Below are 26,743 nucleotides of genomic sequence, written 5' to 3' on the forward strand. Positions count from 1 at the left end.
TAATCATTAAAATTGGGGCTTCTAGTCACAGAAATTTCTGTTATAACAGATGAAATTCATGTTATTTGAGTGCTGATCACATTTTTGATTAAGTAATACCAATCCCAAAAGTGTAGTCTAGCAGCTAAGCTTATGGCAATGACATAGGATGAATTTTGTGAGTTAAAAAAAGAAATTTTAGTGTAACCACCTAGAGAACACACATCATTCTTATATCAACATTAACTGTTATCTACTGCTAATTAGGGTCATCCATTGAACTCATGTACTTCTATTTATTTAAATTGGTATAATAAATATCATTTGAATTATGAGTTAATGTTGATTGCTTCTCAAATAAATATATTTGAAGGCATATTTTAGCTGTGTGTCTTTTCATGAAGTACTTCATTCATATGAGAACTGAAAAACAGCCATCTTATATTTTGCCTTTAGAGCAAAAATTGTATACAATATCCATAGTTTGAAGATGCTTACATAACAAGTAGACACATTTTAGTACAGTAAAATGGCTGTTCTACTGGATGCATTAACATTGCAAAGATTGGTGACGCCTTCAAAAATACATATGGTGCAACTTCAGAATTAAGTAAGTGAGTGGGCTCTGGCAATAGTATACATGGTGGCAGTGAGTGATGAGAACTTGAAAAGATGTAGTGTCTACGGATTTGTCTAACCCTGTGTTAGTAATCTGCTGAAGTACACAGCATTGTATTCAGACGAATACAATGAATACATTGTTTTACGTATTGTCACATCGTTCTCTGCAGGTTCTGTTACTAAATTACAAAGCTTTTAGTGTTCCTCCTATTCCCCAATGCCAGTCCGTTACCATTTCCAGCTTACTGTTTCTGTAAGGTGTCCTGTCAGGCTATGGGCTGTTTCAATGACAGAGAGCTGAGACACTGAAGCTTTAGTCCGGACTGTCTCTTAGCACTGCTTGAACTAGAGCCTAACAGTTTGTTTTTCTTTTTATCTGAGCACTGGAGAGATGAAGAAAGCCTGTGTTGCCATGGAGCAGTGAGCCCCAGATAGAGTCCATAGAGAATCGGCCCCCGAGTAGCCCCTCCAGGATGATAGTTTGCGATTGTCAAGGCCAGGAAGGCAAACTGAACACGGGCAGGAGATGACCACTTACAGAAAGGGTGTCACGCACATAGATAAAACATCGTTTCACAAGGAATTGTATACTCACTAGTGTTTGTGAGTGCAGATTGTGATGTGCGCTCACCTACCTTCATGGTACAGTGTGCGGTGCCATGGCTCCCTGTGCTCCTGCAAGCTGTAGCACGCGTTCAGCTATATTCATTGCAAGGTGTGGGGTGTGGAGACTCACTGTGCTCACAGGGTAGTAGTGCAGAAACCATAAATGCCTGAGCTTCAGGGCGGTGGACATTCAGCAATATGTTGTTAATGGAAAATTATGTAATCCTAAAAGGTATGTTAGTTTTAATAACAAAATTATCCTGAACTTTATTTGCAATTGGCATTCATGTTCAGGAAAGCACTTAAACATTCAAATTACACAGCATATAACCTAGATGCAAGAATACTCTGCACATCTAGCAACTGAAAGGTTCAAGGTTATAGAAAGCGAAGACAGAGCCTATATTACAGGAGGAGCCCAGAGGGAGTGTCATTATCACATCCAGCATGGGAGTCCTGTGCTGGATGCTATTGTAAAAAAAAGGGGGGGAGCATTCAGTTAAAAAAAAATCCATGGGATTCAAGCAGAGGCTATAATTTATCTAGCAGTATTGTACCACTGATTGTTACTGTTAGTAAATGTACATTTTGACAAATATTACTATCAGCACGTTCTGAGCTGACAGTGCATGGGAATCCATACGTTCTCTGTAGTGCATCTATAATCTAAAGCTGTTTCCAAATTACAGGGTTTTGTGAGTGAGTGTGTGCTCACGCACATGTGCACACTCTCTGTTATTTCCTTCCTTCCTTCCTTCCTTCCTTCCTTCCTTCCTTCCTTCCTTCCTTCCTTCCCTCCTTCCTTCCTTCCTTCCTTCCTTCCTTCCTTCCTTCCTTCCTTATGTTATATTTGAATTGTAGCCAACTTCTCTCCTCCTAGTCCCCCCTTATGCACTCCTTCTCCTATTCTCCCCTCTTCTCTTCAGAGAAGGGAGAGGTCCCCCATGGGTACCAGCCGACCCTAGCACATTAGTTGAAGCAGGTCTAGGCTCATCCTCTCCCACTGAGGCCAGACCAGGCAGCCCAGCTAAGGGAAACAGGATCCAAAGGTGGGCCTCAGAGTCAGCGAGCGCCTCCGCTCCAGTTGTTGTGGGATTCCTATGAAGACCAAGCTGTGCATCTGCTACATGTGTGCAGGGGCCTAGGACTAGGCTGCACATGCTCTGTGATTGGTGGTTCAGGCTCTCTGAGCCCCCATGGGCCCAGGGTAGTTGACTCTGTAGGTCTTCTTTGTTAACACTTTAAGGAAATCTAAAGCAACTTGTCTCCATCCTTTGAACTAACTGCTTTGAAATTGGGAATTTTTGTGGAACACCGGGAAAGTTCTTGTAACCTTGACCCATCATTACAACAGCTGTGAACATGGCAGGGATCAAGATGGCAGAAAACACCATGTCACATACCAGGACTTAAGGAATAAGGAAACTTCTTGATTAAAGCCTAGCAATGCTGCCTCTTCTATCCTCCATACTCAAGACTGCTTTACAAAACCCCCATTCACTACTTGTGAGTTCATCCAATGGTGGGAGTAGAAGCTCTGGCATCCCCTTCATGGCTAGTCTGCACTGATTGCTTGACTGAGGGGACAGCCTTGAGGCTCTGGGCTGGGTCCTAAACACGGGAAGTGGTTTGAGGTCAAAGGGTCCTTGTCAAATTTTAGGAAAGAAAATTATATTCTGGTGACTAAAGGCCTCTGAGCACAGCTGAAATGTCTGCGCCTGAGCCGTGGGCTGCTGGGAAGTAGGTGAACATCTGGGTTTTGAGTAAAGAGGAAGTTAGGAGTAGAAGTCTGGACATGAGGCTGTGGATGAAGAGGCTGTAAAATGGTTTGAAATGTAATGTTCTTGCTGCATTTAGGAAGTGAAATAAGAAAACTCCTGGATTAAACCCCAACGATTTATTATCTAACAAATCTGGGTTAATTATATCCTAACACATATTATCCAACCTAATATTCTACACTTATTTTAGTTATGACAACTACAAGGCAATGGTCTAGCCACTTGCTTGACCTCAAAATGACTGAGTGTTAAATTCTCCAAAAATAGCACCAGCAACAGGACATTGGTCTAGCCCGAGGATTTGTCTGTTTTTAAGATGAAGGAGCAGTTTCACTGAAATGTTTTTATCTCTCATTGGTCTAAGCAGCAGCATTGCCAAAACAAATGACCTCACCAGGATGAACTCTGACCAATCAGGATCTAAGCTCAGGCTCTGAAAAAATGGCAGGCCCCCTCTAGAATTTCATAACAGGAAAGACACAAGTAGTTATCCTTTGTTATTGGATGTTTCCTTAGCAAGGAAAAGAGAGCTGTGGAGTATGGCAATCCTAGAAACTACTGTTGAAATACAAGTGGCCCAAGTCAGAGTTGTGGCAGTCCAAGTAGAAGTGGGCATGTTCAAAGAAAAAAAAAAACAAACAAACTAATACTTTACACCTGAAAATAGCATTATGGAAGATGACCTAAATTTTCAGCTGGAGTGAGTGGGTAGAATCGTTAGACAGAACTCCAGAGCAAGGCAGCTTAACACAAGTTTTGAGTTCAATTTTGATAAAGGGGAACTCATGGTATCAATGGGACATTTGTCAGAGGTGTCGAGTATACCACTGGCAAAACAGGTCTTTACTATAGAAGAAAGAGCAGAGACAGAGACAGAGAAATCAACTTAGAAAACAAATGAAACAGTGGAATATGCGATGTCCTTTAGATAGCATGGAGGGAAAGGAGGGAGTCCTTAGAATGGTTAAACATAGCAGCACAAGGTCCAAGAGCTAGACGTAAGTAAAACTAAGAGTTTCAGGTAGAACCCGGGAGAGCCCAGACTTTCAGAAAGGAAGTTATCAGTAAGGTCAAGCCACTTTGAAAGGTGGTGTCAAGTAAATATTTAAGCTTACTCCACTGGATTTAATTTATTAAAGAAAGGATCCAGGTGGATGCTATAGCTGTGTGTACAGCCCTTTCAGGGTGCTGCTAGAGGAGCTGCAGAGCAGGCAAGTGAGCGGGAGATAACAGAGTAGAGCTGTTGAGCCAGCGCACATTCTCACCAAGAATACGTCACTGGCCTGGCACTCTGTGTAGACCACACTGCCATTGGCCTGTCTGAGGGATGTTCTCATTTCTGCCTCTCAGCTGCTAGCCTGATAGGATTGTGCCACCATGCCCAACTGAACAAAAGGTCTTTTAAAATCCCGTCAAGCACAAGAATGAGCTCAAGGATAGCAATTAAAGTCCCATTCTGGTTTGGTTTTATTTTCTCTTATTATTATTTTTTTATACTTATTTGTATCCTAAGGAGAGAGAGAAAGAAAGGGTGTGGACTTGGGTCAGAGGAAGTGAGGAAAGAAAAATTCTAATTGGAATATATTATATAAAATCTATTTATTAAAATAAATAAATAATAGGGTTGATACTATAATGCATTAAGAAAATGTGATAAATAATAATGTAATAAGTAGTCCACCTCATGTGATATTTCACCTTCTCTAATACCAGTTACCCCCAGTTAACACTGTTCCGAAACTAATGAAAAATGAAAACAAAAAAGATTATCAAAGATTTATAAATTGTCCAAAAAAAAAAAAAAGGAAATAAAAAGAGATAGGGTATACAAGGAGCAATTATTTGTGCTATTTGTATCTCCATTAAAATTGCTTCTCACCAAATCAGATCTTATTTTTAAAATTTATTTATTTTTTTATTAATTACAGTTTATTAACTTTGTATTCCCACTGTAGCCCCCTCCCATGTTCCCTCCCAATCTCACCTTCTCTCCCTCATCTCCTCCCATGACCCTCCCCAAGTCCAATAATAAGTGAGGTCCTCCTCACCTTCCAACTGACCCTAATCTATCAGGTCTCATCAGGACTGGCTATATTGTCTTCCTCTGTGGCCTGGAAAGGCTGCTCCCCACCCCAGGGGGAAGTGATCAAAAAGCAGGCCCATCAGTTCATGTCAGAGACAGTCTCTGTTCCCATTACTAGGGTACCTACTTGGAGACTGAGCTGCCGTGGGCTACATGTGTGCAGGGGTTCTAGGTTATCTCCATGCATGGTCCTTGGTTGGAGTTTCAGTCTTAGAAAAGACCCCTGTGCCCAGATTTTTAGGTTCTGTTGCTCTTCTTGTGGAGCTCCTGTCTTGTCCGGGTCTTTCTATCTCCCTCTTCTTTCATAAGATTCCCTGCAATCTGCCCAAAGTTTGGCTATGAGTCTCAGCATCTGCTTTGATACATTGTTGGGTAGAATCTTTCAGAGGCCCTCTGTGGTTGGACCCTAGGCATATATCCAAAATATGCTCAAGTACACAACAAGGACATTTGGTCAACCATGTTCATAGCAGCTTTATTCATAATAGCCAGAACCTGGAAACAACCCAGATGTCCATCAACGAAGGAATGGATACAGAAATTGTTGTATATTTGCACAATGGAATATCACTCAGCAATTAAAAACAAGGAAATCATGAAATTTGCAGGCAAATGGTAGGATCTAGAAAAGATCATCCTGAGTGAGGTATCCCAGAAGCAGAAAGACACACATGGTATATACTCACTTATAAGTGGATATTAGACATATAGTATAGAGTAAACATACTAAAATCTGTACACCTAAAGAAGCTAAACAAGAAGGTGGACCCTAGGTAAGATGATCAATCCTCACTAAAAGGGAAATGGATTGGACATCAGAAGAGGGAGAAAACAGAGCACAGGACAGACTTTAATATATAATAATATGATACTGTGTGTTTTTCAGTCTCCTCTCCAGTTAGCTTTGTTTTTAAGACCCATGGTGTCAACACTCTTTTACATTCCTCCCTCACATATTTCAGTGGGATGTTGTTTAATCACTAATCCTTAAGCCTGGAACCATGCAGGTTTGTATCTAGGAAAATGAGCATATTTTTATACCTACTAAAACCATAAGATGATGGTCAGTGATTATAAATATTCCTTCATGGAGATCTTTGCTGACAATGTTGATTCTTTAAAAAGAAAAGCTAAGAAAATCAACAGGAACATCTTGATATTTCAGACCACATCCACTGTATACTCTGAGCTCTGCCAAGGTTTCTTTCCCTCCAGAACTACCTTGCATATGTCCACACCTCTATAAAAGCTCCTAAGATAAATCCAAACACTAACTCAAATTGGAAGCAAATTACAGCAAAAAAAACTAAACCCTATCAGTTATTTTTATTGAGAACTTCATAACTGCGTGCTAACTGTTTGATCAAATCTGCTCCTTTTCCTTTCCTTTCCAATTCTTCTCTTCCTCCAATTTCATGTGTTATTTGTTTTGTTTTAAAAGCCCACCCAGTCCACTTGGTGCTCTCAGTGTGTGGCTGGATGTAGAGTCGTCACTGGAGTATGGCTAGCATCCTTTCACTAAAGTCTAGAAGGAAGTCTAAGTGCATACCTGATTTAAATGCACTATCTGTAGCAATAAGTCTCTTGGACACCGAGCATAAGAAGAGAGGAGGAAGAGGCACTTCAGGTGAAGTGGCATAGTCATTTAGTAGGCTTTAAGAGTCAAGGACAATGAAGACTCCAGGTTCCATTGAAAACAAACACTGGGTTGTGTCTTTTTGCACACATACAAAACAGGTATGCTGATCATTTGCTTTGTGGAGATAAATCCTGGATTATAAATGGGCTCTGCTTCAAATACCGTTGTTGAAATAGCATCTCAAACTGGCATACTAGGCGGATGTTACAAAGAAATATGTAAATGGTTACATAGTAACCACAAAAATGAATAGGCTCATTATCAAGGTTCAAAGCTTGGTAGATTTGAGAGTTTGTTTTGCAAGTGACTAATTCTTAGAGCTGATGCTGAAGATTTGTGCCCTGTCGCCCACCCACCTACACCCAGTCCCTTCCTTTCATGCTCTCTGCCCTCCTTTCTCGCAAAGTGTGCTTTGCCACATGGCTGGACCTGCAATTCATCAAACTACTTAATTTATTTTTTAAAGGGTATTTAAGAATGTAAAAAATCGTGCTCGCTTCGGCAGCACATATACTAAAATTGGAACGATACAGAGAAGATTAGCATGGCCCCTGCGCAAGAATGGCACTCAAATTCATGAAGCGTTCCATATTTTTATCTGAATCTATTATAGCATCCTTTACACTGCTAATTAAAGCCATCAGTAAATAATTTCCAATCTTATTAATATATTTAAACAACATAATTTTACAAATTTGCTCGTCAAAATTTCATCACGAATCCCTTTTTCTTCTAGGTGAAGCTGGCACTTTCGCAGGACATATTTGCCATATTTGACAGGTAATAGTAAGCCTAGAGGTTGGACGCTGCAGGTATCATGTATCATAAGTTGTGTTCTCGTGAACAAGAGACTACCCAGGATATGACTGTCACAGCAAACATTTCCATAATTTTGTAGATATTTTTGTTAATTAAATATATTTTACATCAGAAAAAAAGAATGTAAAAAATCACCTTCTATGATTATCTTCTTAAACATTTCGTGAACGGTGAAACCTCTTTACCCAGAAAGCACCACCTTTTCCTCCCCCACTTCTTGTCGTATGCTCAAATGTCTGAAGAGAAGGTTGGAGGTGGCTTCAGAAAACAGATCTTTGTGTTAAAGGCTATTGACCAAGCGGTCATGTTCTTCACCTTGTATGCTACATGTTGTCTACTGTATACATGGAAACAGCTCCTAGTGAGATGGGCCCAAGCTCCCTGGTGAACTTGCTGCTGTTCTTATCACAGATGGCTGATTTTCTCTCTGTTGTCTTAGTTTCCCTTTGGAAAATTCTTAATTTTTTCATAGAAAAAAATATAGTCCTGGATAGTCTGGGCTTCTGAACCACCTCTGGCCTTTCCTTTCTTTCTTCCTATAGAGCTTTCCATACTTTGCTTTTCTCTGGCCCACAAGTTTCACTCTCAGCCAAGTACACTTGACACCTAACTTGAAAAGTATTTGGTTTTTCTGGAAATACTCCTCGTCCTCCTCCTTCTTCTCCTCTTCTTCTTCCTCTTCTTTTTCCTCCTCCTCTTTCTACTTCTCCTCTTCTTCTTCCTCCCCCAACTCTTTCTACTGCTCCTTCTTTTCCTCTTCCTCCTCCACCTCTCCCCTCATCCTCTACCCCTTCTCCCAGTACAAGCCTTCCCAATTCCTTATGCTTTATCCTCTCTTTAACATTGATTATGTGTTCCTTCTCCCAAACCAATGAAGAGATTCATTGTTCACTATCTCCCAAGTGCGGCGGCATTTTTAAAGCACCCAGTCTCTCTCACGGTCTCTGTCTAAAAGCCTCTGAATCACAGCACTCTGTATGAAAGTCCACACTTGTGATGTTTAGGTACTTTTGCTTTTCTATATTCTAGACCCTTTCTTTCCACATGAAACAAACTACTACACAGTCTTCAAAGCTCTGCTACATGTCAATAATTTTAGCCACCATAAAACTTTGTCCATATACATTTATAAATGTCCATATATTCATAAAAATCTGTATCAGTCAGTTTTTGCTGAATGCTTCTTTTCATAAGGTCATCCCTGACCAGCTTAACACTAAATGGTAAACTGTTAGGGCATGTTAACAAGCACTTCTGCATGAAGGATCAGCAACAAGATAATTCCTGTGCAGCATTTAAACACCCTGTCCCTTATTCTGCACATAAATGTAGGCCCTATAACTTCACTTCTCTAACATTGATTTTATTTCTAGATTCTTTCATGCTGGCCAATGTCTAAAATGCCTGCGGCATAATAATCCTTGCAAGTCTTAGGAATTAAGTTACATTACTCCTCTGGATATTGTACTTTTTTCAATACTTTTATACATCTTATGGTGTGTTATGCATCGTGGTTTGTACTCATGTGCAGTAGTCTTAATGAAGAGACACATTTTCAAGACAGGAACCAGGAATTTTCTTGTCTGTGATCTTTCTGGATATGACTCTTGTTTCTAGTTACCTGCCATCCTGAAGCATAGCTAAGTGACAGAGAATGAATGGCCACTCCTCCCCTAGTCCATTGACCATGCAGCTAAGACAAAACACTGGATTTTAAGACTCATGTGGGTGGGGGTCGGCATGCCTTAGTCAATAATTACTCCCATTTGAGATAATACCATTCTTTTTTTTTTCTTTATCATTGTACATTAGGAAACCCAATATATAAAGTAACTTTATGGCGATGTTTTCATGAGTGTCTTTGGCAACTAGCAGACACAGCGCATATGTCAAACCTATTCAGAGCCTAATGCCTCCACATTTAACTCTAAAATGGAGTCTTTTAAAATGGATATATTTTATTCCTCAATATCTCTCTCAGTATTCCTAGCAATGATTGGTCATGGGATACACCTATAGTCCAATAAATGGGGAAGACTTCCATCTTTAAGTGAAAGGACAAGGCCTTGCAGGTAGAAATGATTGCCGTTTTGTCCTCGTTCTCCTGTAGGAGGTTGAGGAAGGGTACAGGTTTTGTAGCAGCCTTGAAAGACAGGAGGCGGCAGGCAAAAAGGCAAGAACATAGGGACTACAGTGACAGGGCAGTGAGCGGGCCTGGATGGCACATGCGCTGCTCGGCCCCTCTGGAGCTCCGGGTCTATTGCTCCATGTGTACTTCACTTTATATGATGTCTGGATACAAAGGTAACTGATACAGTAATACGCAGTACTTTTCCAAGAGGTCAGGCAACTTTTAGGAATAAAATTACTTAACTAATAATGACGGAAAAAAATGAACCTATATTTTTCAAAGCCTATGTATGGTGGACATATGTGGAAAATGCACCATATCAGGATCACCCTGCTGGTGGGGTGCTTGTGCCTGGAGGTCTGCTTCTGGTCATACTACTGAGGAATCAAGCCCTTTCAGCATATTCTCATTTATTCTCTCTGCACACTAAAATGCTGTCCTTGTGTCACATTTAACATAAATGTTGTCCTCACCTTAACATAAATTCTTGTTGTTTTACATTTACTACATTACCTACATAAAATTATTAAATGATTTTATTATTTTTATCTTCATCATAAAATGCACCATTTTTACAAATAATCAGTAAAAACCCTTAGCCCAGTAAAGATGTATTAAGAGTAAGAAATCTGCTCAGGACCTACTATGCTCATCAAAAGTCCCTCTCCATTGTTCCTACTCTCTATTTCCTATATGAGTGTAATACATGCATGCACACCAACAATTTTACACACATACTTCACTCTCACACACACTTCACACATACATGTGTTTTGCTTCTATTATTTAGGTCTGTGTAAACAGATGCCCTGTCTCTTTAAACGTGAGTATCTGAGGAGATTGAATAGTAATTTATTCTCTGTGGATAAGCACACATTGCACATGCTTGTCTAGGCAAGGGAAGATTCATCCATATTTCCATCTATATTTTCCTCTTTTATAATTTTATCTTATTCTAAAGATAAGAGGTCATTATATTATTCCAGACTGGCCTCAAACTCTTGATCCTGTCTGTGTCTTCAGCCTTTTTATCCTCAATAATTATCAGTAAGAACTTATTTGGCACACATTGCCAAATATACGTAACCATGCGCGCTGTCGTGTTTAATACTGTGCCATGCTCACCCCTGAACGTTTCTGTTGTGTTTAGCAGTCAGGAAGCCAGGAACCAAGGAAAGGGTTTACAGCTGCTTAGTAGATGGTTCATCTGTTCTTGGGGACACAATATTTTCTGGAGAGACATGGACTGTGATTACATAGTGTATCTGCAGGTGGGTGTGGCTTCAGGGTGCTGCCATCTCCAGGGGAATCTACTGCATTGGTGGAGCTGCTAATTCACTGCTTAGTCCTCCCTCTGTCCTACCTACCTGACCCTTAGAGTACGCACGATGTCAAAAAACATTCATTAAAATTGTAATGAATAACAAAGTGCATTTCTCTAGAAAAAAAAATATCTCCTTGGTACTGTCTCTAACCCTCTCAGATCTGAAATATATTTTTCAAATGAGAGGCCTAAGTCAGTCTTCATTGGACAATGATATCAAAGCCTTTCTCTCTTTATCACAACTGCTATGCATTACACAAAATTGAAAGAACCTTTCCATAATGCGCTAGAGTCTAGGAGGAATTCAAGGGCCGGAGAGAGAAAGATTGGGGTGTTGATTCTCAAGCTAAGAATCAGGGCTGAAGGTAACCAGGGAGAGTTCATTGTCTTCGCAAGCAGCCCCTAGACAGCTTCACACAGGCAAGGCTGAACGAGACGCCTAGGGGGAAGGCGAGCGCAGCTCTGCACGTGCAGCTGAGACCCTCCTGGATTCTCAGAACACGCACAAGCATCACTCAAGACTGACTGCATCAAGTCATGTGATGATTTTTCAGCATGTCCACTTCATAACCGCTATTAAAGACACTACTTGACAAACAAGGAGAAGAAGTTTTGTTTTCTACTGAGAACTGAATGGTAGGGCCTGCCTGCTGCTCTCAGGACACGGTCACAAACTTACAAGGGCATAGTCTTTATCTCTCAAGGGCACTTAGAGACTTAATTTTTCTCACTCACAGCCTCTTTGGATCTATTCTTCTTGCTAAAACAAGTGTTATTGCTGTAAACACACCTCACGATGATGACAGAGTTAATCTTTTGTATATTAATTATTTCATTGATTCACTTGGCAGAGTTAATTTCAAGCCCGTATTTCAGACAAATGCAGAATTTTCATCTCCATATAGTTCCTTTTAAATATGGGAAGATGGTCTGTTCCTTATTTCCCACAGCTGCCTACAGACATACATAATCAACTGTATTTCCCTCCATGACCCACAGACTAATCTTCTGAGTGTATCTGTGTGGTTTTTTATATATGCCTTTACTTTCTTACAAACATATAAAACCTGGTGTGGAAAATATCTTAAGCAATTTTATTCCACTTTTTGGTCACACCCATGTATTGTTGTTCTTACACAAACATTTTCTTAGATGACATGTGCAATATAAAAAAAAATGTGTGTTTTGGAAATATTTAATTGTTTACTGTGATTAGTAAAATAGAAAAATTTTCTTTTTCTTGTGCTCCCGTGCTCTCAAACATGTGAAACTGTCACTGGTCAGGTAACATGATGAACACTTAAAGGAATAATTGAAAAATAATGGCAGCTATGATAATTTCTATCCTTTCAATAGTTTTGATAGCCGATCAATTTACTTCTTAGCACGTGTGAAGTAGACACTCAAATAGCTATCCTTTACAGCTAGAGAAACATGGGCTCAAAGCATTTAGCTACCTTCCCCCAAAGAAATGAAGACAGAGCTGACATTTGATTCAAGAGTTCTGGTTGTTTCTGCCTGGTGTGGTGGAACATGCCTGAAATCCCCGCACTCTGAGAGGCAGAGACAGAGGCAGGCAGATCTCTGTAAGATCGAGGCCAACCTGGTCTAGAAAGTAAGTCAACTACAGCCATAACTACACAGATAAACCCAGTCTCAGATAGATAGATACATAGATAGCTACATAGATAGATAGATAGATAGATAGATAGATAGATAGATAGATAGATAGATAGATAGATAAAATAAAAACCAACAAGTAAGTAAGTAAATAAATAAATAAAGTCTGCTGTTTCAATGGCCACAAACTAGTTTGCATAACAAAATTATGTGCTAGGGTCACCACACCAGATCTGGGTTGAGAGTAACTGCAGGACACCAATGCTCCTAATGGTCATTAGACCAAGCTTCTAACTTGATTGACTTCGTCAGCTCTTCGCAGACACTTGCTGGCTCCTGGAATTACTCAGACTGAGGACTGAGTGAGTGTATTTCAACAAACCCATCTGTGCCCTTTTATATTTTGAGTGCTTTAAAACTTATTTAATTAGATAATGGAATCTGTATTGCTAAGGTTCTCCTGACAGTCTACATAAAAAAAAAAAAAAAAGAAGAAAAAGTTAAAGACCATTATTATTCAAATTGTAACCACTAGCAGCTTGCTTTGGCTTTGCTAATAGCCTGAAAAAAAGAGAATTCCACTAGGTTTGGAAAGGAGCAGGTGTACTCAGCAGGGTCCAGGCACAGGTACTGCAGAACTACACAAAAGAAGCAGGCTAGGTTCTGCCTTGCCTGCAGAGCCATTGGGGTGGCAGAGTGTCCTCATTCATGGGTAAGGAGGTCCTTGGCACACTTCCTAAGTGCAGAAACTTGGGAAGAAGGACACAGGTGTTCTCTCTTTCTCTCCCCTCCCTCCTCCCCCCCCCCCCCCCCGCTCCTTGGCAAACAGCTCTTGCTCTGGCCCAAGGCCAGGCTCATTCAAACTGTCCTCCATAAGTATGCACAATGATTACACTGCCCTATGACACCAGAGGCACAATAGGAGGAGTTGGCCAAGAATGAGGGTTTGAAAAATCAAAAGAGAAACCTTACATTTCAGAGTTTCCTAATGAAATATGTTGATGCCGTATTTGCACAGGCAGAAGTTTAAAGGAATAGAAATATAACTGACAAGTGGCTGGAGGTGCCCACTGCAGCTGTATTGTCCTGAAAGGAGAGAGGAAAACTGCTCTGTGACACATCTTCTGGGATGAACGCTGAAAACCAGACATATACGAGGAGGCAACTATACTTTATACATTTCAGTGGCTGTAATGAATTTCTCCTTTCTTCTCTGTCTTTCCATTTTCCTCCACGCTTCTTATTTTTATCAAAAAATCCAATCCAATTATAACATTTCAGTCTGAAATCCATTCACTTTGATAAAATTATAAAATATTTTATAAAATTATACAAGTACTTACTCACTTTTATACTTACGTATGTACATATACATGTATCAAAACACAATCCTATAAAGCTATTCAAACTGATGATTCTTAAATCAAAGTCTTTTAGGTTCAAATCTTCATCATTAGTAATACAGTCTCCATTAATCTCACTTTTATGACCTACATGTTATATAACATGGGAATTAAAAATGTGTATTCATCATAGAATTATTGTAAGATGAGGTGAATGAGTCAATATATTCCTTAAAGTAACGTCTTCTAGCACAGTAACTAGTTATTATTGTCAAATGTTTTGACAATTATTTTTATGCTCTCATTATTATTAAAGTGGTCAACATACCATGAAAACATATTGCTTAAATATGTATAAGCTGATCATGACTTCACTTGTTTGTCATATAAATATAGTAAAGGATTGACTTATGGGAGAATAAGCCAGGCACAGAAATAACACATGGTCTCATTCACATATAGAAAAAGTTGACCCCATGAACCAATGGAGTAGAATATTGATTATCAGATTATGGGGAGAGAAGAGAGGTTGATTGACAGGCACTAAGTTACAAGTATATGGGACCAGACTAAGCATTGGTGTTTTGTTACACATGAAGTGACTATAATTATGGCAATGTATTATGCATTTCAAAATAAGCAGAAGAGAAGTTTGTAAGTGTTCTTCTCACAAAACAAGATAGTTGTATAAGGTGATGTGTGTACTAACTACTCTTATTTGATAACTATATGACTTACACGTGATTCAAACTATCACATTGCATTCCATAAATATGTCTCAAAATTACATGTGTACAATGAATAGCTAACCAGTGTGGACATGCTAACTTCTCAATAGCCAGTTTGGGGAAGATTCATATTTGTCATTTGTTTTTGGAGTCAAATTAGCAGGTCCTAAAAGTGTAGAGTGCCAGTCACTAACAATGGTTCCGAAATTTAGAGAAGGACCTGAATGGGGAAGGTAGTGAAGGAGTAATACAGAATGGGTAGAAAATAAGAGCAAACTGGTGATGTTTTGTTCTCAGAAAGGGTAACATTGGTGAGGATGTCATAAGGATGTTCAAATGCTTGCAGTATTGTCATAAGAAGAAGGAGCTATGTTCCATGCTGCTCTAAGGAGAAAATCCTACGCTGTTGTTTTCAGAACGTATTCTGGAAACTTAGTGTCCCAATGAATCTCTCATGGAATCCCTAAATTGGAATAAATATTATTGAGAGTAGTATTCGCAGTATCATTTTCACTACAATACCAAAACCACTTTTGTCTCTCTCGTTCTCTCACCAGGAAACAGTCTTTGCAGACACTGTAAAACATTTCACATCACAGCAAGCTGATACAAAAGCAAGCAAGAGACCCTCACACTTCTCTAAGTAGACATACTATAAAAGAACTCATAGAAATGCCAGGTGTAGCACACATACCTGTAATCTCAGCACTTGGGAGGCAGAGGCAGAGTGGTCTCTGTGAGGTCAAGGCCAGCCTGGTCCACAGAGGTAGCTCCAGGACAGCCAGGCTACACAGAGAAACCCTTTCTCAAAAACAAAACAAAACAAAACAAAAACAAAAACAAAAAAACCCAAACAAACAAAGATTTGTAAGAACTGCAAAATATTTCTACTGAATGTTTTTTATATATTTGTCATTTTTATTAGCACATATTAGATTTATTATTATTATGATGATGATGATGATGATGATGAAAATGTATGTTTTAACTGTTGTCTTTATGGTGAAAACACACATAATGGACATGGCAACTGTGGCTTTCACAGCTGTGTTTGAGGATGAAAGTATTTGGAAGACTGTTCAAGGAATCCTGACTAAACGACCTGAGAATCCTCAGCTTTAGTTAATAGTGTTAGATTTTGAGAACACAAATATCAGTTCATTTGAGTGGTTGAAGGATCATAACTGGACCTTTTTAAACAGCCTCTAGAAGATGTTGAAGCGCTGAGGCTGGATGGGAGAACGTTTGCAGACAGTGCCTCTGATGGCTGGCCTCTAAGGTTTCTTTTTTCTCCATCATGAAAGGAATCAAGAAAGCAGGAGATTTTACCGACTGTGCTGTTCTCACCCGCCAAGTGTGAGAGTTGGCGAACAGGCATGTGGTTAGAGGTGCAAGTTTGAGGGTAGAGAAGCAGGTGCAAGCTGCAGTGCAGCAGACACCGCGTTCTGAGTCACTCTACTAGAAGAAAATTCAAGATGGACAACATTTTCAGTGCTCCAGGGCAAAAGCCATCTAGATGTTACAGTGGGCTCAGTTCTTCTGAAGGGCAGCAGTGTCTAGGCTACCCTCAGGACTTTCTCTGAGCATTCTAGAAACTACGTTAACATTCTCTCTGAAGGAAAAAGAACGCCAGCATGAGCAGCGGAGGGCTTTCCCACAGCAGAAAGCCTTCTATCTTCCCTGGTCCTCAGACGCATGTTCATTTTTCACACAGCTTCATATAAAAGTCTTACCATAACAGGTACTACCTTCACAGAACAGGAAATGTAAATGATAATGACAGTACACGGTTTAAAAACACATCTGCAGCTGGAGAAACGGCTCCAACAAGAGTGTATGTTTAGTCAGCATGAGGCCTTGAGCTCAGTCAAAATCTCCTCAGAGAGGAGGAGGCACACAAAACACAATAAGATTCAACAAAAATTCAAGTAAAATTACATGAAAAAGAATGTATTAAACAAATTGCAGTAGTTTTACCTATGAAAGAGATGATGAAATGGAATTTGGGTTTATGCTAGGAGCACTGAGAGAAATCGTTTTTTAAAAGCCATCTGCCACACCACGCATGAAGAAGCCTCAAAGTTTTTTTCTAGTTTTTGACACAAATTTTCCATATCTAAAACTCTGTTTTAGAAATTGGACACACACATACATGCACACGTGTGCACACACACACATCCTGCTAGTTCATAGAGTTTAAATTCAATTAAACACATTCTTGAAGTACCAACATTAGTTGGACTGTGACTGTCTAATTATGAAAGAAAGGCTACCAGACACATTTAATTGATATACAAGAGCTAGTGGCGTGGGGAAGCTGGGGGCAGCTGTGTCCACTCAGGAAGGGGGCCAGGCTGAGGACGTTCTGGCGGGCAGCCTTGGGAAGTGTCCAGAGGCTCCCTGTGAGGCTGTGGCTAGAGATTTGGAGCACAGCAGAAGCCTAAGGGCCAGAACTCAGCAAGAATGGACATCTACAGACTTCTCTTATTTCCATTTTGGTGGGAATTGAGAAAAAAATACGAGCAAAAAGATTTCTCATAATATTTCATAACTTCTGCTTCTGGTCTCAGTCACAATCCAGAAACAAGAGAGTGTGAAGTGAGAACACTATTTATGAAATTATAAATGATTTTGCCCAGTAAATGGGCTATACACACATGTACTTCATCTCAGGTATGTGTGTGATTTTAGGGCAATATCCACAAGGAATTTACTTTTAGCTAAATGAGAATAATTGATTAACAAGGACACTTGGGTAATTTTCACTGTTATAGTAACTAACTATATGTTTCAGATTAGAGCATAAAGTTTGCTCTGTGGAAAAAAAGCATTTAACATGGACATGAATACACATACATGCAATCTGAGTATATGTTCTTATTTCATCCCAAGGTGGACTTTACATATCCTATAACCACAAATCACTAAACTTCCATTTTAAGCAAAATCACCTTTTTTCCCTTTTCTGGTTTCATCTCTTTGTCTAGTGTTCTTTTCTGTTATTCTGAGATACATGTCTCCTCCCTTTAACAAGTCTTAGTCACAGGATGTGGTGCCTCAGATCTGATGTCCATCTGGAAGACTGTGAACTATATCTGAGCTCTCAACTCCCACCTCATAGAAATTAAACTTCCCCTATGTACCCACTCCCCAGCCGCCTCCATGACGTGATGTTCTTGTGAAACCCAGCCAGTTAACTTCCTCAGGGAAGGTGGAACAACACATGAGAAGTTAGTCGGTGTAACAGAGTTCAGCAGACTGGCTCTTTGGTCCAGCGTTAACTGCTGGTGGGGTATCTAACAGGCCTCAGGAGCCCCTTCTCAGTCCACTGTCTCTCTACCAGGCCCTCATCTTCTAGCAACAGGTACCAGGACCAGGAAGAAGCAGGGAGTAGGAAGGGTAGAGGTAGGAAAGAAAGAAAATCAACATCTTTTAATTTAAAAACTGAAACTAACAGATCCCTTCTTCTTCCAAAGAGTAAAGAGTAGAAACACATTTGTAACCCTTCATGTTTACTCTCCCTAACAAGTATTATCTGAAATTATCAGCTACATGCTTGCAGGGGTCTCTTTTAAAGGAGAACACAGCCTAATGGATGCCTATGACTTGGTGTTTCTATGAAACAATGAGCAAAGTGTCTTTAGCACACACAGCTGTAGGTATGTGTATAATTTTCACTGACAGTGAACATATATCAATACTGTATTGTTAACCCTCCTTTTACTTTTAATTCATATATCATTGCAACTGACAAGATTTCTCACCTGTAAATGTTTTTGAGCTCTTAAAGTTTTTATAAATGATATGATGTCCCCACTGAACGTTGCATACAGTACCCAACAAACTTTATGTAAATGTGTCATTTCCCATGAAGGACATTTCCATTTCTTCCTATCCTGTTATATTTTGTACAAATATTATTTTGACTACATTCATGAAATATAAACTCTGTGAAAATAAGAGAGAAATAGGTCATGAAAACAAAAGAGTACTACACTGGATTAACTGAATTGTTTAGAGAGATCCAGTCCATTGCAATATTTTTATATAAATTTTTTCCAGTATGCATGCATCGCTTCTGTAACTAATAATAACTTTAATCTAGAAATAATAACGTATTCAATTATTTTATTTCACTACTCATTATTTTGTATACAAATACAATTTTATTTTTATTACAATACTACATGCATTTATGTGAACCTTGTGAGACCTTCTTTCACCTGGTTTTCTCAGGTTACAGAGCATGTTATTTATTCTCTGATAACCAGGGAAGCATGGTTGAAATGAGGTAAGAGAAAATTAAAATAGCTCTGGAGGGACTGAAAATAATACTGTATTTTATCGATTGAAGATACATTCATAAAGTATCACCAACATGACAGCCTCAACATGAGATGAACATGACAACAGATAGGCCAGAGTAGATGGGGTCAAGGGCACAAGGCCTCAGCCCTACACAAGAAAATACAGGCAACTAAGAGATGCTGAGAACAGGAGAAATAGTCTTCCTCAGGAAACAGCACACCAATACGTTATGCAATACCAAATGGTCAACCCTGAAAATATACATGCAAGTAACACTACATAGAGAGAGCAGGATTTATTTAGGATTTTATATGTACATGTACTTACATGCAGATAATAGCAATTCATGAAAAAAAAAAAAAAAGAAGGCCATGAATTTGGAAAAGAGCAAGGACAGATATATGGGAAGTTTGGAGGAAGGAAGGTGAGGAGGAAATGATGTAATTATATTATCATCTCAAAGTTAAAAGAAATAATAAAAAGGTTACCAAATGGCTTAGTTCTAAGGTACAACATTACAACAGAAAATGTATAGCTGTGTGTCTTCACAAAACCAAAACTTGTACTAAGAATCTGTATTAGTTTATGGTATATTATACAGTGTCTTATATCTCTTTTACTTATTATAAATTAAAAGAATAAATAATTAAGACTAAAAACTTAACTATGACTTGACTGTTGTAATCTCCTCACTAAATTTATTTGAACAGAGAAGAATAAACTATTTTTTTGTTGTTTGTTTGTTTTTCTGCATAAAAAGAATTTTAATCCAATCCACGTGCCATCATTATTGTGAACTTCTGGACATTTTAACAACATTTTGATGGACCTTAAATCAATTAACACAATAAAGAAAAACATCTGTAGCCCTAATGTATTTAAGGGTAAATATCAATATTGTTTTTTTAATGAAATTAAAAGGAGACCTACAGAGCCAAAAATCCTGGGCCCAGGGGCCCCTGAAGAGAATGATACTCTAACCAATGACCATGCATGGAGAGGACCTACAAGACTTGCCCATAGGCAGCTCAGTCTCCAAGTGGGTTCCCTAGTCATGGGATTAGGGACTGTCTCTGACATGAACTCAATGGCTGGCTCTCTGATCATCTTCCCCTGGGGGTGGGGGGGTGTGCAACGTTGCCAGGGTACAGAGGAAGACAATGCAGCCAGTCCTGATGAAACCTGATAGGCTAGGGTCAGATAGTAGGAGAGCATGTCCCCCCTTATCAGTGGACTAAGGGAGGGGCAAAGGGGGAGAAGAAGGAAGGAGGGTAGGCCTGGGAGAAAGGAGGAAAGGGGCTACAGCCAAGATAAAAAGTGAATAAATTGTAATAAATAATAAATATTTCTTGAAAAGAAATTAAAATGTATTTGATTTGAAAATAGCACAATTAATTGTGTGTTATAATGAAAGATATTAAACTGTGTCCACTTTCTTAACAAGCAGGAAGCACACATATCTGTAAGCAAGAATTATTAGAAAAACCGGGGTGGAGGAGAAGTGCCCTATTCTTAGCAGATCCAGGTGTTCAGTCTATAAAATAGTGGCCTAGAATAACAAACAAATCCTGGTGCCTGATAACCCTGGAAATGTGACAGTCTGAGGAAATTCACCCCCAAAAGAGATTTTTTAAAAATGAAACATGCCTTACTTTTGTGTTAAAATTATTAAACTTTTTGTTTCAATTTAATCATATGGGATAGAGTAATTGCTAAATACGCCCATGTGTAGGAGGGTTTTTTGCCACAAATAAATTTATATAAACAATTTCTTCCAAATTATAGCAATTAGTCTTTAAATAAACAATACATCTATAAGAAGTTTCTTTCTTGTAAACACTGACCAAATAAAAACTGTAGCCAAGTTTGCACAAAACTGTGTTTTGTGAGTTGTGTTCATTTTTTCTTACATGTTGTTTATTAGCAAATATAAATGATTTTAAAACAGATTAATTTCAGGATAAGAATCTACATTAAAATAGCTGGGCATTCCATTTTTTTCTATTTTGCTTTAAAGAATACCATATCAACTATTGTTTTTTAATTAAAATTTTATTTTTTATATTAATTACAGTTTATTTACTTTGTATCCCAGCTGTAGCCCCCTCCTTCATTCCCTCCCAATCTGACCCTCCTTCCCTCTTCTTCCTCTCTGCTCCTCTTCAAGTCCACTGATAGGGGAGGGCCTCCTCCCCTTCCATCTGACCCTAGCTTATCAGGTCTCATCAGGACTGGCTGCAATGTCCTCCTCTGTGGCCTAGCAAAGCTGCTCCTCCCTCGGGGGGGGGGGCAAAGAGCCAGGCACTGAGTTCATGTCAGAGACAGTCCCTGTTCCCCTTACTAGGACACCCGCTTAGATACTGAGCTGCCATGGGCTATGTCTGAGCAGGGGTTCTAGGTTATATCCATGAATGGTCCTCAGTTGGATAATTAGTCTCATAAAAGACCCCTGTGCCCAGATATATTTGGTCCTTGTGGAGCTCCTGTCCTCTCCAGGTCTTACTAACTCCCCTTTCTTTCATATGGTTCCCTGCACTCTGCCCAAGTTTTGGTTATGAGTCTCAGCATCTGTTTTGATACACTGCTAGGTAGAGTCTTTCGGGGGCCCTCTATGGTAGGTTCCAGTCCTGTTTCTTGTTTTCTCCTACTTCCTATGTCCATCCATTTCACCCATATTTGTAGCAGCTTTTTTTGTAATAGCCAGAACCTGGAAACAACCCAGATGTCCTTCAACGGAGGAATGGATACAGAAATTGTAGGACATTTACACTATGAATACTACTCAGCAATTAAAAACAAGAAAATTATAAAATTTGCAGGTAAATGGTGGGAACTAGAAAAGATCATCCTGAGTGAGGTATCCCTCATTGTATATACTCACTTATAAGTGGATACTAGACATATAATATAGTATAAATATACTAAAATCTATACAACTAAAGAAGCTAAACAAGAAGGAGGACCCGGGGTAAGATGATCAATCCTCACTTAGAAAGACAAACTATTGCTTCTTTATTAAATTTTTTATTTTTTTATATTAATTACAGTTTATTCATTTTTTTAATCCCAGCTACAGCCCCTTCCCTCATTCCTTCCCAATCCTACCCTCCCTCCTGCATCTCCTCCCATATACCTCTCCAACTCCACTGATAGGCAAGGTCCTCCTCCCCTTCCATCTGACTCCAGCTTATCAGGTCTCATCAGGACTGGCTGCATTGTCCTCCTCTATGGCCTGACAAGGCTGTTTCCCCTTCAGAGGGAGGAGATCAAAGACCCAGACACTTGAGTTCATGTCAGAGTTAGTCCCTGTTCCCCTTACTAGGTAACCCATTTGGAGACTGATCTGCCATGGGCTACATTTGAGCTCGTGTTGTAGATTATATCCATGAATAGTCCTTGGTTGCAGTAACAGTCTCAGAAAATACATATTTTTTTTAAATCAAGATTCCAACTTCTGCCACGACTCTGAAGAACCAAATGGAACCTGCATATATATTAGTAAGTACAGAATTTCTACTGTCCCTGGTTTTGTGCCACTCATTACACTTACGAAGTGCTTTCACAGTGATTTTCTGCACTGATCTCTTATTTTAAAATATAATGGATTAAATTGATGCTAAGTGAATGTTTTCTATTGAAAGAATAAGAACAGGGATTTTTGTTCACGCATGGATATACCTTTTTTCTTATAAAGTAGTTGAGATTCATGGAAGATATGTATAATTAAATTAACATGAATAGAAAGTATCTTCCATCTTAAAGCACTCCCAGAAACAGAATGTGACAAAACTGGCACACATCTTAGACTTGACAACTCAAACTATTTTTATGATTTTGTTCCCCATCTTTGAAGTCCTGTTCATGTTGTATCCGATTTGTTTCACTTCCAGAGCTTTGAGGCTCCACTTGTCTTTGATCTCTCACTGGCCATCCTCCATGTAGGTTTTTCCATCCCTTCTAGTTGCCCTCACAAACCACTGTCTATGCTCAGAAAAGAAAAAATCTGCTGTTTCAAAGGCTTTGGTGATTTCCTCTAATACGTCAACCTGGAAGAATCTTTCATCTTCTCCAGTACGAGAACCACCCTCCTCCAGAGCCTCTGGATGGTCTGTTGGGTTCCATGTGTGCTAGGATGGCCACCCAGCAAGGGCCAGTCACAGCTGTTCACATTTATAAAGAATGCATCCCTCTATCATTTCAACAGAATGATATCTATGCTTCACACTTTTATCCCTGAAACATAAACTTGTGCATGTAATTGAGCTAAAACTTTTAAGAACACATTACTTAGAATTCCTAAGCTTACACATACTTTATGCTATGCAGTGTAGCTTTTTCTACATTGTAGTCACCATACTTTTTAGTTAAACATTTGGCAGAGAATACCTGTGTAATGATTTCTCAAGCACTGTGGTATTTGACTCCCTCTATCCCTCCTTCATTTGCTGTCCTGATTATTCTTTCAAATGGGATTTAAGCAGATGTGCCCAGGTTGGTCCTTTATGGCTACGTGAAAATCAAATAGGGGCAAGAAAGCTGCATTATTTTCTCTCTCCAGTGTCATTTCATGATTCTTATTACAGACAATCTAAAAAATTGCCAAAGCATTTAGTGTCTGTTTTCAATGTAAGAAAAACACAATAAAGAAAATAAGTGCCAAAAACCTTTAGATCACTCTTTCTTTGAATTTAAATATGTAGCTTTCTAATTGAATTAATGGCCAAGGGCCTAGGAACTTAGCTCAGTGATAGAGCACTTGCCAAGAGTGAATACGGACCTGGGTTTAATGCCCAGCAATCCCAGACTGCAAATGCACACGAAGCAGTTTGTACAGAACCAGGCATACAGACACTCGGTCCTCCTTCACTTCCCTTTCCCTATTTATTCTTCCTCAATTTTAGTATTTAATATTAGAACAAGGAAAATTAAATATAGCTATTTCATTTTAGAATATGCTACTGGTACATTGCATACATATCTGGAAACATAAGTAGAAGAATTTTTTTCTGTTAAAGGCCACGAGGCAGCACTGGAGAATGTTGAGCTAGGAACTGCTCTTTCTCCCCCTCCCCAAAGTTAGCTTATTATTAATTAACCAATGAGGACAAAAACAAGTCGTAGTAAAAATCAAAACTCCAAACCAAATCAAACCAAACCAACTAACCAAACAAAGAACCCCTACCATGCCTGAAGTCAAAATGATACATGTATTACATTAGTCACCTGTTAAAAGATTTATTCCCATGAGCATGATTTATAATTATCAAGGGTGTCAGTTTCTACCTAACACCTGCCAACTTAAAAGCCAATTGACTTTCAATTTTTTCAACAAAATTGATTTAATATTGGGTTTAAACAATTTTTAAACAATAATAAAAGCAGAACAAATACAACAAGGCTCCATGCCACCTGCATGCTTAGGAAAAGGTATTTTGAAGCATTTTCATCTGAGTGCCTGAAGACAAAATACATTCTACAGAAGGTGTCACAATTACTCCTCTGTCACACCTTTTAAGATGAGGCAGGATTTTGGATTTTTATGAACATTTAAATGCTATGCTATTCATTGCACACCAACGAGTGTGTTAAGTCCTTCACGCTCATGTAAGGCAAACACATTTTTTTCTCCTCACTGGTTGCCTCATCTCCCCATCATTCCTCTTTGGGATCATTCTCTGTGATGCTTGTGTACCTTTTGCAAAGCTGCTTTCCTTGATTCTATGTAAATGTCTACATCCCCGATGCCCAGCTCCACCCCCTCCACACCTTCCTGTTCTAGGATTGATATAAATACAACCTGTTTTTCATTACAGCATCCAGGGTAGCGTATTTAACACCGAAATATAGATGGTCCTCTTCCTAAAGACTCCAAATAGTATTTTCTCATATTTCTGGTTAATTCTTTTTGTTGTTGTTGTTGTTGTTTTGTTTTGAAACAGGGTCTCACTTTATAGCCCTGACTGTCCTGGTACTCACTATGTTGACCAGGCTGGACTCAGACTCACAGAGCTCTGCCTGCCTCTGCCTTAAAGTCCTGGCCCAACTTACGGTGAGATATAGACTTGCCTCCTCCTAATCTTTCTGCTCATGCTTGACCTTTCTTTGCCTAAATACAGTACTTCATATAATACAGGACCCTGCTTACTCTAACACAGACACTTGCAAAACTCTTTTCACAGCATATTCCCCTCCACGCCAGTCAACAGGTGGCTCAGTCCCTGACTTGTCCTCTCGAGGCTCCTCCTCGCTTACTCCACTTAAAGCAGCAGGCACCTTGACCTTATGCTACACTGTTTAATTTTCTCTACGTTACTTATTAATGTGTGACTATTTCTCAGTCATTTCTTCTTGCTCACATATGGGCACCTTTTGCATAGCAGAGGGTGCCTTTTCTTCTATAGAACAATTTCTAATCCATAGGGAGGACTCTGCAAGCAACTGGCTCAGGAAATAGATTTTCTCACTTAGTGTTTCCTGTTATTATTCCCATTCAGATCTGAAGGAATTGAGATTGCCATGTGTAATTTCCACAGTGTTCACGGCAGCAGACCCAGAGTGGAATCTACCTTATTTCTATTTTAAGACGGGCTTTGCCAGCACATGACTGAACCTGACTTTACTGACATCTATTCTGTGTTACCATGCTCAGCTCCCGGACTCTTGCTTATCTACTTTCTTGTGTGTGTCGCAGCCTCACCCAACCAAGATTCTGAGCCAATAGCATGGGCATGGCTAAGTGTTTATTTTTAGCCCTTTTATGTTTAGATCATATCTAAAGTAGACACAGAAAAATTCAGAGAGTACTAGCCCAGATCATTGAAAAGTAGACATAGTAAACATTTACAGGGCAGAAGTTAACATGTGACCTTAGAGGTTAGAAGGGTATTTTGAAATTCATCTCTAAGAAGCCAACATAGGTGACTTAGATTGTTCTGTTTGACCATCTGTAATTATTGCATTAAGCCTTCGGTTAATACACTGTTGGCTGGAAATGTGGGCAGTGCCACTGTGGGATAAATCTGCTTTGCTCTGGGCTGACTGGAAAAATGAGCTGGTGCCTGTACTTCCTGGAGCAAGAAGAGAGCATCCTGCGTTTTCTGCGATCAAAGTATTTAACAAAGGTCAAATTACTTCCCTTGACTTAAAAAAAAAAATCAGACGCCTGAGCAAATTACTCAATCCCTTTCACTTTGTGTAATATCAAAGGCAAGCTAAACAGGGAGGTGTCCATATTTTCCTCATATCACTCACCTTATGACAGACTCAGTTCTGTGGATCTTCACCCTCTAAGTTCTCATCATAATACTCTTCTATCACTTGGGTGTCATTGGCATTTGTGGCAAACACATATTAACCAAAGATGGTTTTTTGTTTGCTTACTTGCTTTTGGTTTTGTTTGTTTTTTTTGTTTGTTTTGTTTTGTTTTTTTTTTTTTGTGTGTGTGTGTTTATCAGAGAAACACAATCTTGGATGAGCTAGATTTTGGCAAAAATGTGCAAGCCTCAGTGATCAATGTGCATGGAAGGATCTGAAACAGTTTGGTGGGCCAGTGGTGAATAATGCAGACCGAGGACCTCTGAGATGGCCAGCTACCACTTCTTCCCGCTGGTTTACATATGAACATTGTCGTGCCTTTAAGTCGCTGGTTACCGAGCTGGAGCACTAGCAAAACTGAGTTAACACTAAATAAATATGCTGAAGATCAGATAAACCAAGGACCCAGTCCTCACTTGTGACTTTGAAACATCACTCTGGAATCAA

General features: G+C 39.3%; 1 protein-coding gene and 1 non-coding gene across 6 annotated transcripts in view; one reads left to right on the forward strand and one right to left on the reverse strand.

The window, feature by feature from the left end:
• Positions 1 to 26,743, reverse strand: part of Ptprc (protein tyrosine phosphatase receptor type C) — a 113,217-nt gene that overhangs the window by 77,862 nt on the left and 8,612 nt on the right. The gene's annotated exons all lie outside the window — the stretch shown is intronic.
• Positions 7,199 to 7,305, forward strand: LOC132646641 (U6 spliceosomal RNA). Its single transcript, XR_009584890.1, has one exon. It is a non-coding gene; the product is annotated as a U6 spliceosomal RNA (small nuclear RNA).

Source organism: Meriones unguiculatus, chromosome 11 (assembly GCF_030254825.1).
Source record: "Meriones unguiculatus strain TT.TT164.6M chromosome 11, Bangor_MerUng_6.1, whole genome shotgun sequence".
Lineage (NCBI taxonomy): Eukaryota > Metazoa > Chordata > Mammalia > Rodentia > Muridae > Meriones > Meriones unguiculatus.